We start from the raw sequence: 13,604 nt of genomic DNA on the forward strand, positions 1-13,604 counted from the left end.
CATACCCAAAGCAAAACATGATGGGTAGAAGTTTGAATTCTACTGGTTTGCAATGTGTAAAAAAGTGAAAACATCTCTAATTTCCGAGGCTTATTCTTTATCAAGGAGGCAGTTGTGAGTAAAGGGGATCTGGGAGAACTCCAAATTCTTCAGCTTTCAAAACAGATCCCACTTTTTGCCTTGGCTGGGCCTTCCAGCCTTGGAGCTTGCTCAGGTGCTGGCTCGGGGCACAGAAATGTCAGCAGTTGGTTTGAAGTAGAATCATAGAATGGTTTGGGTTGGAAGGGACATAGAAGATCATATAGTTCCAACCCCCCTGCAAGGGCAAAATAGTTATGAAATAGTTACAGTGCTGCAGCACTTCTTGCTGTGCTGGAGAGAGAAGCCTGCGTGTGCCCCTGTAAGGAGGGAAGAGGCAGAGCAGTAGGTTGTGCAGACAGGAGGTGGGAATAAGCAAAAGCTGATGGCAGGGGAGGGAGGAGAGAAGCTTATTCTTCTGAACTGCCCTGCCCTTTGAAATCTAGATGCTATTTTTGTTCTGTAAATAAATGATTGCTCAAAGCTTGTTTTTTCTCAAGATGCCAGTGGAGAAGAACAAGCAGCCTTTCCCTTTTTCTTTTTTTTTCCTTTTTTTTTTGCTAAGGTGAGGGGAGAAAGCAATTATAACTCCCTTCTTCTTTTGAAGATGCTGATAAAAGGAGGTGGAAGGATCAGAGGGTCCCTGTGCCAAAAAAACCAACTCCTAAGGTGATAGAAATAACAGGTTTTTATTTTAAACAAAGCAACTCAACTTCTACAGTGTGCTGACTTTCAAGTGTGACCTAATTGCATCTAAAAACTGTTTATGGGGAGAGCGAGGCAGGAAACAAGGCCACAATAAGATGAGCAGATCTGCCTTCACGTGTGTTGCCTCCTCATCATGCTGGCTGGCTCAGGTCTTCTGTCCAATGCTACTCTTGGAGCAAGCCCTAAAAGAGGCAGGAGGTGCAGGCAGGTGAACAGACTCTCAATAAAAGCAAACAACCCCGGAGGTTGATGATGGATGAGAAGCTCAACATGGGCTGACAGTGTGCGCTTGCAGCCTGGAAACCAACCATGTCCTGGGCTGCACCTAAAGAAGTGTGGCCAGCAGGTCAAGGGAGGGGATTCTCCTGCTTTACTTGGCTCTCATGAGACCTCACCTGCAGTGCTGTGTCCAGTTCTGGAGCCCCCAACATAAGTAGGACATGGAGCTCCTGGGGAAAGTCCAGAGGAGGCCATGAAGGTGATCTGAGGGCTGGAGCAGCTCTGCTCTGAAGACAGGCTAAGAGAGTTGGGGCTGTTCAGCCTGGAGAAGAGAAGGCTCTAGGTAGGCTTTAGAGAACTTTCCAGTGCCTAAAGGGGCTACAGGAAAGCTGGGGAGAGACTTTGGACAAGGGCTTGTAGTGAGAGGACAAGGGGTAATGGATTAAAACTGGAAGAGGGGAGATTTAGGTTAGACATTAGGAGGAAATTATTTTGTATAAAGGTGGTGAGACACTGGAACAGGTTGCCCAGGGAAGTTGTGGAAGCCCCAACCCTGGAAGTGTTCAAGACCAGGCTGGATGGGGCTTGGAGCAACCTGGTCTGGTGGGAGGTGTCCCTGCCCATGCAGGGGGGTTGGAACTGGATCGTCTTTAAGGTCCCTTCCAACCCAAACCAGTCTGTGATTCTATGAACCTACACGTCACCCTCGCACCATCAGCAGGGAGGTGCTCCTGCTGGGGGTCCAGGCTGAAGGGGCCAGAGGCTCTGTTCCATGTCTGGTGCCTTTTACAGGTACCTCCTAGTTGCCTGCAAATAAATCTCCATTAAAGGTAGGACCTTCTAGAGAACATTTTGGAAAGAAGCATTATTACATCATCAGGAAATGAAGGTTTATTTGTGCTCCTGGGGGAAAGGGGGGGGGGGGAGGTGGGAATGAATCCTCTTCCCCTTGTTTCTTTTTCCAAATGGCTTAACAAATGGATATTTTTAACTTTAACCAGTTAATTGCTGTGCAGGTTTTTCCCTCCAAAACTGAGGATCTTGCAGTGGGAGTGAACAGTACCTGCTGCATTTGCCATGTTGCCAGAGTGTAATATCCCAGGGTTGTGTTCATTAGACACTTCAGGAGGGGCTGTTCCAGGAGAGAAGCTGGTGGGCAAACAGATAAAAGGGGTCATCCCTTCCCTTGTGCCTGGCCCACCACCAGATAAGGTAGTAGCTCCTTTTCACCAAAATATCATGGTGAATAACAGCATGAGCTTGAGCTCCTGTGTGTCTTAGATTGGCTTGAGCTAAGTGCTCATCAGGAAGATGCAGCTAAAAAGGGAGGTGTCTCCTCATCCCTGAGGCTGCAGGTCTTCCCCTTGATTCATTTTTATCTTACCCCAGGAAGGCTGATCCAGGCTGCTTGGAAGAACCATTTATAAAGTAATTAGGTAGTAACATAAAGCAAAGAGCCCTTAAAAGTCTTGGCTTTCTGTTTCCACAGAAAGCATATGATAAGCAAAATGCAGAACCACATAAAATTCCCTCTGGTGGAATAAATGTCATTTGATATAAGAATGGTAAGAAAGGCTTAAAATATTGACCATTAAAATGTAAAGCCCCAGGCAGTCTAGCATTACATATGGCTGCAGAGGGTTGAGATTTATTCTTTCATTATGCAAGGGAAGACATTAACATACACAATCCCTCATTCCATGAGCTCTTGTAGGGAAACACTAAAAAGCAATTATGCAGAAAGTTCATCTGTGAGGCATGTTAGTGCCCAGTGGTGTGTGCCAGGCAAAGCAAACAAGGGGCCTTCTGGGGTTGCCACCTTCTGGCTGCTGTGGCCTTGAGTGAGGGCTAAGGGCATTGGCCTTCTGGCATAATCATAGAATGGTTTGGGTTGGAAGAGACCTTCAAGGTCATCTAGATCCAACCCCCATGCATGGGCACCTCCCACCAGACCAGGCTGCTCCAAGCCCCATCCAAACTGCCCTTCAACACTTCCAGGGGTGGAGTGGCCACAGCTTCTCTGGGCAACCTGTGCCAGTGTCTCACCACCCTCACAGGGAAGAATTTTCTCCTAATGTCTAACCTAAATCTCCCCTCTTCCAATTTTAATCTATTCCCCCTTGTCCTCTCACTCCATGCCCTTGTCCCAAGTCCCTCCCCAGCTTTCCTGTAGCCCCTTCAGGCACTGGAAGGTGCTCTAAGGTCTCCGTGGAGCCTTCTCTTCTCCAGGCTAAACAGCCCCAACTCTCTCAGCCTGGCCCCAAAGTTTTTGTATTTGCCTGCTGGTTGAGGCCAAAACACCCAGGTGAAGCTGCAGTGAAGGTGCTGGGTGGGATAAGCCCGTGCTGGTCAGGTCAGGCTTTCAGAAGCAGAGCACCCTGTGTTTAATGGGGTACAGATCCCCCTGGCCAAAGGGGGATGAATATGGCAGAATGTGGCTCAGGTGATGTGACAGTACAACCCAGGCTCTGCCTCACCCTGGGTTCTGCTGTCTTCACATGGTAGGTGTGACCTGGATGTCTGTACAGCATCAGGCTTTCCTGCAGGACAAGGCAGAAATTGGGCTTAACTACTAGGAGCACAGCTGGGAACTGGGGTGTCCTCCCAGAACATGGGGCTCCTCCCCAGGTAGTGCCTTTCACCTGCACACAGGTTTCATTTAAGACTCTTGAGAAACATTGAGGTGACAGAGCAGGAACCTGCAAGGCTTGAGGCATCTCAGGAGCTGGCAGCACAGCGGAGCTGGCTCTGGGGTTTGGAGTCAAAAGCCAAAATTCCCCCCATGTGTTCCATCTTGGTGCTGAAACCTCTGCTTTGTATCCAGCCCAGACACGTCTAAGTAACAGTGTCATTTTCCTCCCCTTTCTTTGAAGCTTCTCACTGAGGCTTCCTTCTCCTGCAGGTGGTGGGGCTAGAGGGAGCAGGTGAGAAACAGCAGCACTTGGTGTCTCATAGTTAATACTCTAAACCAGGCAGGGAGTAGCTTCACTGCCTCCAGGCCCAGGACTTGTGTGTCCTTGGCTGTTTCCCATGCTCACACAGGATTCCCCATCCCTCCCATGTGTGAGTGGGGACACAGCAGGGAGTATTTAGATTTAAAATAAACGGTTTATAACCATCTTCAATGTTCTTTAGCTTTCTGCTGCTCTCTCTTGCAGACACTGGGAGGCACCAGTGCACAAGCTGATGCTGCGTGCTCAGGCTGGGAGACAAGCCAAGCAGCTGAGTCAGGGAACCTGCCAATTTTTTTACCTCCTTGTACAAATGCTGCAGTTCTCCCAGTAGATTTTGCTGTGGGATTAATGAAATGGAGATAAAACACCCTGGAGACAGTAGCAGGATCACTTCAGGGATGCAAATCCACTTACCTAGCTTGGCTGGAACCAATTTGTCAAAAGTAAAGTCACTGCAGCTTTTTTTTTTTTTTTTTTTTTTTTTTTTGCCTTGCTACTCTGCAAGGAACAAAGCATCATTCTTTGTGCTGAATTCTGGTGCTCCTGGTGTGAGATCTGGGGCTTTGTTCTCAGCCTGAGGGATTCAGGAAAGGACTGGAGGGTTTCTGAGGCAGGAAAGCAGCAGCTTAATTAGCCAGAAGTCTGGAGACACACATGCATACATTTCTGGTACTTAATCCATCTGTGGTAACTGCTTGGAAAGTGAAGTCAGATGGAAAGGGATTTGAGGCAAACCCTTGTTTCCTAAACTCTGCTAATGGATGGGTGAAGGGTGATGCTGCCCTTTGCTGTGAAGGGGAGTGGGAAGGAGGGTGCCTGGGTGGCGGTGGGCAGCTCTGAAGGGGGTGGGAATAGAGGACACATGGGATTGCTTCCAGGCAGGACCTCAAACCTTGCTGTCTCTCCTGGGCTGTATCCCATCACTGCTCAGCAGAAAGGTCTGAGCTGGAGCTGCCTGTGGTCACCAGGCTGCTTCCAGTGCCCAAACTGGATTTGAGAGACCATTTTCTGGAGCTAAAAGGGACCTTCCAGGATCCCATTAGTCCTTCCTCCTTTCCAGCAGCATATGCTCTGTGATTAACTTGGTTTTGTAGTGACCATGCATTTCTTCTGCCTTCTTGCTGGCAGCAGATTGCTGTGTTCCCTCCTCCTTGATTGCAGAGAAGTGGGATGGGTGTGAAGAAGGAACTGGACCTACCTCACCACAAGGCTACACGTAGCAGCACACTGGAGAGGGCAGCATGGAGATGTACAGGATAAATGAAGGAAAAGGAGGCAGGGAAGAGCAGGAACCAGGACACATCAGACTGACAGACTGCACCCTGGTTACATCTGCTCCAATACATCTGATCTCCAAGGTGTCTGAGCTCCCCAGGGTCCAGGGAGGGAGAAGTGACAATGGCTGCTTCTTCCTGGAGAATCCTGTGATTGGCAAGAGGAGGTGACACAGCTCAGTGCCAAGGCTGGGCCAGGTAAAAAGGGTGGATTTTGCCAGGCTTAATCCCACAGTAAATTTGCTGCCATTGAGGGCTGTAGGGGAGGAGAGCCCTGTTGGTATCTACCAGAAGTTACCTACATCTGGTGTCATTATATGGTCAGGAATAAAACTTTCCTAGCTAAAAATGCGAGGCCTTCTCAGCAATTTCTTTCCCTGTCGTATTTATTTATTTACAATTTCTTTTTTTAAAGAGATTCTTAAAAAATGTCTTTTTTTAAAAAAGAAAAGTAATCTCCCTTGCATGGAGAGTGAGAAGCTGTCATGCACTGTGCCTTGACTGGCAAAGAGAGGAGCAGTTCCCAGACACCAGCTGGTACCAGGTCCCATCCTCCTGCAAAGGGAACAAGGGAAGTTTTCATGGTTGTTAAAAGAATCCCAGGTGTGCTCATGCAGCTTGAGGATTATGCAGGTTTACTTATGAGGGCCTTGCTTGGAAATCACTTCCCAGCTTGTTTTGAAAGGCTTCTGGCCAGAGTTGGGCATTGCTGGCTGGGGCAATGGCAAGTCAGCTGAGAGCAGGGGCATTGCTCCTGCCTACATCAGGAGCAATGAAGGTCCCTAAATTATTCCCTTTGGGAACAGCTGTGGGAGGTTTTGTGAGCCAGAACACCAGTTGTACCACCAGACATCCTCTGTCACAAGCACTGAACCGAATTCCCAAGTCACTGGCTGAACAAGACCATTCTCCATCATGAGGCAGCTTGGGCAGCCCCAGCTGTTTGCTCCTCGTGTTTAACCAGGGTCAATAAAAGCCATAATTGCCAGCTGATGCTCAGCTCCAGAAGGGAATTCCTTACAAACTGGAATGAAAGCCATGCACACTGCCACCTCCCACAGGCATTTCAGAGAGGGATGCTTTCTACTCACTTGGACAAATTCCTCTGTCCTTTGGAGGAGCAAGTTAGCTCAGGGGCTGCCAAACAAACCTCCTCCTTTGCTGCTGTTTGGAAACGGGATTCTCAACCATTAGAGGCTGTTTTTAACCTCTTCTGCATTGGCTTTGCTGCATTATTTTGGTATCAGCTTTAGCAGTGGGATTCTCTTGTCCCTGGCCTTTTTTTCTTCATTTGTGCACTGTCACTTGGAAATGATCTGACAGGACGTGGTCCATCTGATGGTCAGTGGGGCATTCAGATCCTGCCCTGCACCCCTCCTTGGTGCTGGTGAGATTGTACCTAAAATGCTGAGTCCATCTGTTCTCCTTATGAAGACAGGCTGAGAGAGTTGGGGCTGTTCAGCCTAGAGAAGAGAAGGCTCCAGGGAGACCTTAGAGCACCTTCCAGTGCCTGAAGGGGCTCCAGAAAAGCTGGGGAGGGGCTTTTCATCAGAGGGCAGTGATAGGACAAGGGGTGATGTTTTTAAACTGAGAGTGGGGAGATTTAGGTTAGACATTAGGAGAAAATTTTTTAGTGAGAAGCCAGTGAGACCCTGGCCCAGGTTGCCCAGAGAAGCTGTGGCTGCCTCATCCCTGGCAGTGTTGAAGGGCAGGTTGGATGGGGCTTGGAGCAGCCTGGGCTGCTGGGAGGTGTCCCTGCCCATGCAGGGGGTTGGATCTAGACGACCTTGAATATCTCTTCCAACCCAAACCATTCAGTGATTCTATGATGACTCTACGTTTAAAGCTTCCTCAACAATTTAAAAAAAAAAGACTTTTTGTTTTCCTTTTTTTCCCCTGGGAGTTGTCCCTACATCACTTTGCCCAGTTATCAGGAATCTGAGGCAATGAACTTCCAATTTACAAGTTTATAATATGTGTCTGTGTCTGGGAGAGTTAACAGTAACTTGGCAACACCAGTGCCTTCCCCTGGTGGGATCCAAGCTTGCTGTGGTTTATGGGTAGGAGAAATGTGCTGTTGTTCCTGTGCCCTAAGGTAATTATTTTTCTCAGGTGTTTGAGACATATCAGCCTCCAAAAAAGACCCAGATGTACATTGTACCTGAGAATGAGTATGTAAGGGTGCAACATGCAGCTGAAAGCACTGATGTTCCCTAGGTGCTATCAGCTCTACCTTCATCCATACTCTTGGGAGCTTCTATGCTCTGGAGGACTTCCAGCAACCTTTAGGTACTAATTGTGACAGCAAAGAAAGAGCATCTGTCTTCTTGATGCTTGGTTTTATGGGGAGACTCGTCGTTTGAATGAGAAAGGTGGTGCTCATCTCTGTACTTTGCATTGGCACTTCTCCCAGTCATGCATGGTGGATGTATCAATGTCACTGTCACCTCTCTTTGTCCACTGGACACTTGCACAGCTTGATTGCACCACCAGCAGCTGCTGCTGCATTGAAATTCTACTGACACCGTGTGATGGTGTCAGTTCAGGTTATTCTCTAAACCCTGTTGCTTCCCATCTTGTGCTGGCTCTTGCTCCCCTGCTAACTATGTTGGGTGGTGCTTGACAAACATCCATGCAGATCTTCCCATCTTTTCATTACCCAAGAGCTGAGCAAGCCAGGTTAGTATAGAAGTGAGGTTTAGCTTTGATCACCTCTGGGCATTTGAAAGCTCAATCAATTGTTTCTGATTGCTGACACTTTCCTAGGCTGGTCTGAGGGCAGGGGAAGATGCTCATTAGAGGGGGGGGCTGATAAACACAGGAATATCTGTCAATAAGAATTCCTGCTGTGTTGAATTCCTGCAATCCTTAATCCTTTCTCACTCTTCCCTCTGATAAATATTTTAGAATGTGTCAGGACTGAGCATAATATTTTTTTGCTGGATATTTTACTCAGAAAAAAGAGGTATTTTCAAATATGAGCTGAACTCGTTCAGTTGTTTCTGACACAAATAGAAAAAAATGCAAAGTTGAGTTTGTTTTTTGTGCTTGAAAATGCTGCAGTTTTCATTCAGAGTGATACTTGACTTCACTGTCAGCTACAATATCAGTAAAAGTCAAAAGGAAAACAACCTGAAAATGAAATATTTTGTTAGACTCAGGACAGATTTTATCTGGGAAGTCCTGGAGACAGCAGCTGTGAGCTGGGATCAAAGAGTTTGATCATAAGGATTGTAAAGACAGGAACACAACTGGTCTCAGCCCCTGTTTTAATAGTCCCAAGTAGTTGAAAGTCAGTGTTGAGTCTTATTTGAACCCTGTTGCCTCTTATGATGGACTTATAAGTTGAAATACTTAATCACAGAATTATTGAGGCTGAAAAAGATCTCTGAGATTATCAAGTCCAGCCTATAACCAACACCATGACATCAGCTAGACCATGGCACTAAGTGCCACATCCAGCCTGTCCTTGAGCACACCCAGGGATGGTGCCTCCACCACTTCCCTGGGCAGTCCATTCCAATGTCTAATCACCCTTTCCATGAAGAAGTGCTTCCTAATATCCAACCTAAACCTCCCTTGGAGCAGCTTCAGGCCAAGCCCTCTTGTCTTGTTGCTGGTTGCCTGGAAAAAGAGCCCAACCCTACCTGACTGCAACCTCCCTTCAGGTAGTTGAAGAGAGTGAGAAGGTCCCCCCTGAGTCTCCTCTTCTCCAGGCTAAACAGCCCCAGCTCCCTCAGCCTCTCTTCATAAGACTTTCCCTCCAGTCCCTTCACCAGCTTTGTTGCTCTCCTCTGGACCTGCTCCAGCACCTCAATAGACTCAAATCATCCATTACTGGCTGCTGAGTAATTATGGGTGTTAGTTGGTTGATTGTGGAACCTGCTGTTGCATTAGACACTGGTGGATATGTGTACACAAAAGGAAAAGGGCTTTGAGAGTCTCTTTGCCCCAATAAGCAGCTCTCCCCCTGGATCACATCTGTCTGTCACTGCCTGGGAAGAAAATCAATCCTTTTTGGAGCAATGAGCATATTTAATAATGCAAAAGGTCGTGGCATTATACACAGGGTGGTGGTGTTTCAAGTGAGTGATGGGCTGCAGCTTTGCCTTTTAAAACCTGCACGTTAGGATTTCAATTTGTCCTCAGAAACCCACCTGCCTCAGCAAACTGTGCTCTCCAGGAAACCTCTGGTGCCAGGACTCCCTCCCCATTGGAGTGTCCTCTGTTTATTCACATCAAGAACAGTCTTGGCTAGATGGGCATGATTTCCTAGCTGGCAGAGTATTGTTTGGTGTTTGCAATGGAGCAGGCACTAATCTGTGCTGTGGCCGAAGCAGATTCTCAAGGGAAATCTTCTGTGAGAGTCTTGGCACCATTTTGGGCACCAGGCAGATGGCCACAGTGTTTACAAGGATAAATATGTATATATTTATTTTTTGGTGAGAGTTGTAAGGTCTCCAGATTTGGTGGTAACGCAGATCTCATTGTCATAGAATCATGGAATGGTTTGGGTTGGAAGGGACCATTCTGTGATTCTATGATCTGCAGTGGGGTATAGCCTAGCTAGCCTTGTTAGTTCTGTGGTGGCATTGAACTGAAGGCCACTGCATGATCTTCTTGGATATTTGGGAAGTAAGGTCAAGGTGAACTCTGTATTGAGTTCCAAACCTGAGTTCCACACCAGCTGGCTGGGGAGCAGCTTGTAGAAAAGGACCTGTTTATTTAAGTGGACAAGTTGCAGATGCCTCAGCAGTGAGTCCTCGTGCTGATGAAGGCCAATAGCATCCTGGGTTGTATCATTGAGAGTGTGGCCAGCAGATGAAGAGAAGGGATGGTTCCCTTCCAGCTGAGTCTGGATCTGGAGTGCTGTGTTCAGTCTGGGCAGACATCAACGTCCTGAAGCAAATCCAGCTGAGGCAAGATGATTATGGAGCACATGGTGTAGGGGAAGCTGGGAGAACTGGGTGTGTTCAGCCTGAATAAGGCGTAGCTAAGGGGAATTTCATTGTTGTCTTTAACTAATGAGTAATGAAAGAGAAGACAAAGACATGCTCTTCTTGGAAATGCCCAGTAAAAGGATGAGAAGCAATAGACAAAAGTTGCAACAAGAGAAATTCCAACGATATATAAGGAAACAATTTTCACCATGGAAGTTGTCAAACACTCCAACAGGTGTCTGTAGAAGCTGTGTAAGCTCCATCCTTGCAGACAGTTAAAACTAGATAGGACAAGACTGGACATCCTGATAAATGTTGAAGTTGGCCCTACTTTGAGTGGAGGAGTTAGTTGAACTAGAGATGTCCTGAGATTCCTTCACATGAAGTTGTTCTGTTACTTCAGTAGTTACTCTACAGTACTGGAAACGTAAACCCAATTTATTACAGAGTCAAGACTGAATATGGTGCAGCAGAGGCAAAAACAGGAGATGTGGTGTGATGGATGCAGAGATTTATGCACAACTGAAAGACCAAGTGTCCCTGAGAACAACTGCTTAGGTTCCTGGTCTTCCTGATGACTATGAGTGGCTCAACAAAAAGGATCTCACCTGTAAAATGGTGACATTACATGAGGTTACAAAGAAAGGAAAAAATGGGCAAGGCAAGCAAGACCCAAAGATTTTAATTCACCTGTGGGTGCTGAAAGCAACAGCCTAGATTTAGAAGCAGCAGTAACTGTTGAGTGCTAAAGGTTTACACCAAGGATCAGTGAGCACTGTTTATGAGAGTGTTTGAGAGCTCAATCAAGGGTCCCCTCACCAAGGTGAGGGATATTATGCCAGGTCCCACATGGCCTTTGGCTCTTGGGAGTGTTGGTCACTGTTTGCAGTGCTAGAAGAGAGCTGAGGATTTCAGTGTAGTGACAATGGAAGGAAAGCTGAAGCTTGAGGAACACAAAAAAGAGGACCTTGAGTCAGGTTCTGAGATGCATATTGAGGAACCTGAGCAGGGGGGCTAATTTCAGAGCACCTTTGAGAATTCAGCTCCTTTCTTTACAAATAATAAGTTGGAGATGAGGACGGATTTCCAAGACTCATCTTACTGAACCCAGCTTACAAGACGACTGAATTTGACAATATTTTTCCAGTTGGAAGACTTGGAACATTCCCATTTTGGAGTAACCAACTTAAGTCTCAACGGAGACTCCCATAAGCTGAAGAGCTGGACAGGTTTTGACACAGTGGTCGAGCTGAAAGGACCTTCATTCAGCTCCTGCTCTCTAAGGGTGCCCTGTGTGACTCAGGGCTCCATCAGACAGGCACAGAAATCACCTGTCACGGCAACCAGGGTGTCTGGACTCAACAAAATGAATTAGAACATCTGCTCTCCAGGCTCAGGCCCCCTTAAGACCTGAAGATCTGACACCACCTTGAGGCTCTTGTGGCCCATGGGCTGGATATGAGGATCTCTGAGTCTTGATTCCTCCTACAGAAAGCAGCTGCACAGCTTTGTCATCAAACTGTTCTCTGTCAGAGAAAAGCCCAGTGGGAACATGCCTATTCTGATGAAATCTCACTCAAAACCACCAGACAGAGCATTTTGAGACTTCCAGTTTGGCCATCAAAGGGAAGAGAAGTTGAAGTCTTGATGGCACATTCCCTTTTACTGCTGTGGGAACATTTGAATGGTCCTGAGTAGGATTTATTTAAAAAAAAACAACCAACCAACCAACAAACCAAATAACCTTAAACACTGTATTTTTTTTCTCCTGCTGCATTATTTTTGCAGGCATATTTAAACAGAAGGGAATCATCTGATCTCCAAGCAGCTCTTCCTTTCTTTTATCCTTTGTATCTTCTCTGCTGAAATGCAGGTTTTTCGGGGGTGCCTCTGAACTGCAGGAACTTGGGCCAGGAATGTGTTTGTTACATAGAACATATTTGCTCAGAGAGAGCCTGCAGTCTGTGAGCAGCTGATTGGAGAGTTAGATGAGCATCAATTCACTGCCCAAAAGCTTGAGGGCAAAATCCACAGCCCTTGTGACAGCAGATGTGGTGGGTACAGCACCTTGCACACCTCTTCTCAGCAGAGCCTCCAGTTGCTGCTGCATTAAAATGACTGTTCTTTCCATCAGCAGCTTGTTCCTCTAAAGAGAAATCTTAGTGGCTGCAAAGCACATCAATCCACTGGAGAATATTCTGTCTGTGGCTAAAGGATCTGTTTCCTGATTTCTGCCAGGTTAGGACCTGAAGGCTGGTTTCCTTTAACTCACAAAAATCAAGTTAAACTGGAATTTCTTGAGAAAAGCCTCCTTGTTTAATTTCTTCTCTCCCTTTTTATTGTTTCACATGAAGTGTTGCTGGGCTGTGTTTGCCACAAGCCTCCCCAGCAGAGGAGTAATTACATTTATTGGAAATGCTTCCTGATCACATATTCATTTACCAGCTGCTAAAGTAAAATGAACTGGGCAAAGTGCCACTGGAGAGCTGGATTCATAAGCTGGAGAAGGCAAATGAAACAACTGCTCAGCAGGTCGTTGCTTTCTCTCTCCAGCAATTCATTTTCCTCCTGTTCAGCTGATTTGGGAAGTTAAAAGGCAGTCAGGGTGGCATCATCATGAGATGCTTTTGAGCAAGAGCACAGCTTTGGGGTCACCAAATCTACCTTTGACTGCACTATAAAGGGCACAACTAATACCCTAACTTTAGTTCTGAAACGTGATGCAATAAGGAAACCCAGCAGTGACACATGTTCTTATTTCTTGGTTACTCTCAGTCATTCTCAGTGTTGTCACTGAACCAGTTTCTTCCTCCCTGTTCTCCTCCCTCCCACAATCCCACTATCTGCTTTCTGGATCCCACAATCAAGATAAACAAAAAAGAGGCTCCAAATCACCACCTGCAGAAACCCAGCATGTATGGATGCTGCTGCCACCCTCAAACCCACCGACCACCTGAAATCCACTGAAGTGCTGTGAAATATTGCAGATGTCATTTGAGTTCTGAAGGCCACGGTGTTTCATTGTTCAGAGATGACTGTGGGACCCACCTTTCTGGTCTGCAAGGGGTCTCCACTCAACCACTTGTTTGGGGGAGCAGTTCTCACCTTCAGAATCAGCTACCTGAATATTCAACCAATTTTCACTGCAATGCAGAGCAGGGAGACCCAGCAGCAGTAGACTCTTAGATGTCTATGTGTGTGTCTGTGTTTTAGCTTATCAAACTATGCCAGAGCTGTGGTAGAAAAGCATTAGGGAATTATCCTTGCAGAAGAACTTACCCTAAAAGAAGATTTAACTGGAAGATCTCCTACAACTCTTTGGATGTCTCCTTCATCCCTTCTTGCTCAGTTTAGAGATGTTGCATAAACCAGTGAGGGCTCAGGAGCCCAATGGTGGTGAGAAACCAAATGCAAAGCTTATCTGTACATAT

The sequence above is a fragment of the Apus apus genome, chromosome 2 (genome assembly GCF_020740795.1).
Source record: "Apus apus isolate bApuApu2 chromosome 2, bApuApu2.pri.cur, whole genome shotgun sequence".
Lineage (NCBI taxonomy): Eukaryota > Metazoa > Chordata > Aves > Apodiformes > Apodidae > Apus > Apus apus.